We start from the raw sequence: 6029 nt of genomic DNA, 5'->3' as shown, positions 1-6029 counted from the left end.
TACACTTCAGTACCCACCACTCTTTTCTAAAGCCCCCCTCTCCATATCCAAATTAACCCCATTCCCTCAACCATTTGTGTGAATCATTTATCCCATTCTGTTGCCTATGGACATTTATTGCTACCTTGTTGTGTATTCATTATTTTCTTTAAAGTTTTTTTTTTCATGTAAAAGAGACATTTTATATTGCCCTTAGAAATTTTTACACCGCCAGGTGTGACCCAAAACAAACAAACAAACAAAAAAAGAAATAAATTTAGAATAAATTTTCAAATAATTGTCCACTCTATTCCTTCTCTTTGGTCTGGTCACTCAGAAATATTATGTTATCAGCTATAATTGTTGTTGCTTGTCACCTCACATTGTTTTTATTTGTACATTCACCATAGTCTACTTTCCCTTCCACAAATATTCGAGACCCCTTTTCACATACTGATATGCCACAACTCAAAGGCCTGGCCGGAATACTGATATTTTATGCCACGTTGTCTTTTGACTGACATCACCCATCTGATACATTTCATTTTCTCCTGATCGCCACATCTCATTTGTTGCTAGAGAAAATATCATGACTTGTTGTGTTTTTTCCTTCCACTTGTCTCATCACAGGGTCCTGGTCCACTCATCCAAGTAACTGCACACAATTCAGAGATCGCTCAAGAACCTAGCTGCTGCTTACTACCTCAGACTGGTGTCTTACAAACTGGTGAAGCACCTGTAATACAGGTCTTCGAAACATAGTTTCTAATGTCTTTTTTTTTCTTTTTTTTGTTATTTTTTTGTTGTTGTTTGTTTTTTTGGGCCACACCCGGCAGTGCTCAGGGGCTACACCTGGTTATCTGCTCAGAAATAGCTCCTGGCAGGCATGAAGGACCATATGGGACGCCGGGATTTGAACCAACCACCTTAGGTCCTGGATCGGCTGCTTGCAAGGCAAACACCTCTGTACTTTGTCTCCAACCCTCTAATTTCTTTTCATACAAATCTAAACTTTAGCCTCTTCCTGCCACCCCTTGCAACCAAGGCTCTAAGCCGGTCTGCTCTCATGTTTTATTACTTTTATTAATAATTAATCAATTTTTTTATTTGGAGGCCACACCAGTGGTGCTCAGGGGTTACTCTGCACTCAGGGATCATTCCTGACAGTGTTTAGGGGACCATATGGAATGCTGGAGATTGAACCCAGGTTAGCCATATGCAAGGTAAACACCCTTCACACTGTGCTATTACTCCAGCCCTGTTTTATTATTTTGTTATTTTTATATAATCATGAGAAACATGGTTGCAATATTGTTCATGAATGAATTTCAGTCATACAATGTACCACCTAAATTTGTGACTGTAATTATATTGCCTTTGCCTATAATTATGATTCTTTTCTTGTTGCTGTAGACTTTCATCTTGCCATCATAAAATATAAAAGAGGAGTCGTTAAAAAATGTTTTACTTTACTATCAATTTGCCTCATTATAAAACTAGTGCTTAACTATTTCTGTTTTGAAGCCACACCTAGCAGGTTTTAAGACTTATTTCTGGCTCCGTGTTTAGGGATCACTCCTGCCAATGCTAAAGAAACATGGGAGGTTTGGGAACGAAATAGTGCTCAGTCTTTTATCTTTTAAAATTTTTTTCAGATTGCCTTTTTTTTTAAGTTCTTAAATCTCTGATTTAACCTAAGCCTTTATTAAAAAGTATTTTCCAACAACTAGTCTGACTGGTTTTCTCACCTCTATTTATTCCACATACTAAGATTCTAGTATAAAGGAACCTTCCACTATTCATGCTTCCATTTGTTCTGATCTCTAGAACCCACCCTGGTCATTCTTGTCCACATTCTTTCCATCATAAATCTGTTCTCCAGAACCCATTATCTTCTCTGTAGTTTTCACTCCCAGGATCTCTGCTTTCCAAAAACTCCTATTCACCAATAAAAATGAAGCTTCTTTCATTACTGATAACTTAGCTTTTGATCATTTATTTTTGGAGCAAGGGGCATCCAAATTGGTGTTAAGAGGATCTTGGGACCATTTCCAATGATTCTTGATCAACGAAGTATGACAGTGGGATATGAGGATACAAGAATTCTGGGCTGCTGGGACCCTTGGTGCTGGCAAACTGCCCCAGGGATCCTCATGGTCTGCAGAATATAACAAGGTTATATTCTAGGAGACTAATTGGCAGCAGGGATGGGGTAGAGGCATGAAAGATATACAGCCTAACTCTCATTCTATCTCTCAGACTCGGATTGTTGATTATTCTTCAAATGACCTTTACTCTACGATACCTACTTAATGAAGCAATATTTAATGATATATTTTATGTAGAAATAGAAGTCAACCTTAGTTAAGCATGTAAAACTAGCCATGAAAAGTGAGCTCTTTCTTCTTAGAGAGGTGTTGGTTTATCTACATATTCTAAGAGTAATGGGGACCGGAGAGCAGTGTAGTTCAAACACTTGCTTCGCAATTCAATAAGCCAATCTTGGTATCATCCCAGGTGCCACATGTGATTCCCCTGAGAACTACCAGAGTTCACTCCTGAGCACAGAGCCAGTGGTAATTCGAATGCATTACTGGTGTAGTCTTGCATACTCTAAATAATGATTAACTTAATAAAAGAACACATATAATCACTGATTATGAGCCTGAAACTAGGCTTTACAGCTTACATCAATTAGCATATTTAATAAAACTTTATGATTTGGCAATATTTGTTATGGCTATTTCCAAAGAAACATTACTCTGAGTTTAATTTAGTGGCTCATGTTCAACCACTAGACCTTGATTGACTCTTTCTAACGAGTATTTAACCATTATGCAATTTTGCTTACTAAATTCTCAGCTCAGCCAAATATTATTTGCTTTATCAAACTGACCGATTCCTGATTTACAACACGCCTGTATTGAGTATACTCAATCTCATGTTTTAGAAAGAGAAAAAAACACATATTTCTCACCCTAGAAATTTGAAAAAAAGCCTCCGTCATATACTTAATACATTTCTGTAATGCTAAAGCAAAAAGAAAAAAATCTAATTACAAACTTATTGGGTTCAGAAGGTGCACTGTGATACATTTATATTCAAAATAACTTTCCTAAATTGTAATAAAATTGGTCATAATCTGCTATAAATTTATAATGGCAATTTCACAGAATGGGTAGAGAAAATAATTTGGCAAGCTGATGAAAAAAGGAAATGTTTATAAAATAGTACCATCTATAATCAGACATGATAGGAATCCAAAAAAATAACTGAAATAAAGAGTTCATGATGAATTACAAGTGAATAGTAAATTGTATCATGTCGATATATATATATATATATATCTTAATAAGTCACAGACTCATTAGCTGTTGTAACTTAAATTAAAAATTTAGCCTAGTTCTTACAGATATTATGTAGTACAAATCCTCTTCATTCGGGATCCTATAATGGTATTCATTAATTAGGATTCTCCAGAGAGATTCCAGGAGTAGACATAGATATAGCTTTAGGCATACATGCAATTAAGAAACCATAGATCAATTTATTTTAGGTAATTGAATCCTATAATTGTGAAGACTGACATGAGAATTCTGTAGCATTGTCTGTGAAACAGTAGTCTAGACATGTAGGAAAATATTGATATTAGAGATCAAGAAAAAATTGGGTGTAGAGGCAGAATTTTGCTACTTTGAGACACTTCATTGTTTTCATTAAAACTTTCAATCCATTAAAGAGGCTTATGTACGTTAGGAATATATTATATTTTACTCAAAGTTTACTGATGCAAATACTAGCTACATTTAAAAATTACCTTGAGGACAAAAAGTGTTTCAACAAAAACCTGAGTTTCAACAAATATTCAACAAATACCTGAGTGCCATAGTCTCACCAAGTTGACATATGCAATTAATCATCAAATTATGTAATATACTCATTGAAACTTGCCAGTTTTATTCACGTAACATATCTATTAGTGAATTTTAATTATTTGAGAGAAATGTACAAACATAAACAAATCATAACCAGGTTGTATTTACCATGCTGAGGTGTGCATTGAAATCTTCACATTTAAGCAAATTAGCTTAGTTTTCAGACCAAGCAAAGACCTCAGGAGTCAAATAGAATTAGGAACCTTCTAATAACAAGCAACCTTGACTTTTTCTGGGGATACACTTCAAGGTCACTCAAGACAAGTTAATTCTTTAGTAATTTTAAATGTTATTGAAAGTTTCTGTTATTGTTTTTTTTTTTTTTAAGAATAAGTGAGTTATGTGAACACAAATTATTCTTGCTTATTCTTGAAGAAAAATATTTTCAGTCAGTGAATAAGATTCATGATGAGAAAAAAAAACCAATCCGCTGGCTCACTCAGTAGAGAGATATCACATGTTACTGACATTCCATTTTTGGTCTCAAAGTATGGCCTTAGGAAATTATTAATTTTCTCAATTTTAAAGAAAGCGCAAGAAATTGAAGGAACTTTATGTTATAAGATGGTGATAGTGAAATGTAGCTATTTTGGTATCTGGCAAGGGAAAACTGACGCTTCCTCTTTTACTAGAATCTGGAATAAAGGTTGCTGGTGTTTTTTCAATTTGATCACCCACAAAGAAGGTCCTAGCTCGGAGGACGCCTCAGTGAGTTTGTGACGTTAGAACTGTGACAATATGGCTGCTACTACCTAAGCTAACTTCCAGAGTTCCTTATTAGAGTTTGGATTTACCCTTCCCTTTGAGGCCAAAGATGTCTTTTATCTCTGAAGTGTATGCTAAGTCTCAGAAATTGGAGACCCTTTGAAGGTCACCAAGAACCGAGGAGATGTATCTTGTGAAGGGTGGAAAATCTTTATTGAATTTGCATGAATGATGTGTGCCAAAGAGAAGTAACTTGTTAACTTCTCTACAGAACTGAAACAGCTGAGTATGAAAAGTAGACACCTCCTTCTGACAGGACATATGCCAAGGAAAGAAATAGAAAGGGGCTAGAAAGATAGAAGACTGGGTTGCACAACGAATAGACCTCTGCACTCAAAGAACAGTCACACAAACAGAAAAGATTTGAAATAATTATCTTGGATTTGAGTTTTTTGAAGGCCATTCTGGGGGAAATCTGAACTCCTAATTTTCAGTGGTGAAGTTTAGCTCTTCCTATCCTCAATTGAAGTGTTTAACCAGGCATTTAAAAGTGAGTGTTCTTCCGAACAAGCAGAAAACTCAGGATAGGAGAGTTCATAGAGTTGCTTATTTAAGAGAAAACATAGAGTATGTTCTAAAATGTTCATCTTAATCTTGAGACTGTAAGGTCTAGCTGCTGTTAATTATTGCTCCGATATCTATATTTTTGTTGTTCTGAACCACTTTGAGATTTGCTCAATTTCTACATGGACACTATGGTAGCATCCTTCTTACTTACTCTTAATAGGGCATATCCATTAGCTACTTGAAGGGAATGGCTCATTTCCCAGGGGAATAAAGAACAGATTGATTTTTCCTTGGCCCTTGGTAGTTTACTGATTTTGAGTTTCTCTAGCTCTCTTGGTATGTGTGTGTGTGTGTGTCTGTATGCGTGTGTGTGACTCTTATCTCTCCATGTGCATATGTAATAAGATATCCACAACAGCAACATTTTATAAATATGTGTGCTGCAATGGACTTTATAAAATCATACTGTAAAAAAGAAAAAAATGCTTGAAGTTATGATGGAAAAGTTTCTTTTAGTAATAAAAAACAACAACAACCTTCCTTTGGGGCCAAAATGATAGCACAGCAGTAGGGCATTTGCCTTACTTGCAGCCAATCTAGGGTGGACCTTGGTTCGATCCCTCAGCATCCCTTATGGTCCACCAGCCAAGAGTGATTACTGAATGCATAGCCAGAAGTAAACCCTGAGTGCCACAGGGGGTGGCCCCAAAAAGCAAAAACAAAACAAACAAACAAATCCCAACACATTTCTTTGATGATCTGTGTTAATGAGTGTGTTAATCTTTGGAAAAGAGATTATGAGTTTTTTTTTTCCAGGAATGGGAAATGTTTTTATATTCCTTA

General features: G+C 35.7%; 1 pseudogene; it reads right to left on the bottom strand.

The window, feature by feature from the left end:
• Positions 1-286: 286 nt before the first annotated feature.
• Positions 287-739, bottom strand: LOC126023952 (single-stranded DNA-binding protein, mitochondrial-like; annotated as a pseudogene).
• Positions 740-6029: the final 5290 nt, after the last annotated feature.

This window comes from Suncus etruscus, chromosome 12 (assembly GCF_024139225.1).
Source record: "Suncus etruscus isolate mSunEtr1 chromosome 12, mSunEtr1.pri.cur, whole genome shotgun sequence".
Taxonomy (NCBI): Eukaryota; Metazoa; Chordata; class Mammalia; order Eulipotyphla; family Soricidae; genus Suncus; species Suncus etruscus.
The sequence above is the reverse complement of the archived record's forward strand: the minus strand, read 5'-3'. Positions and strand labels throughout refer to the sequence as shown.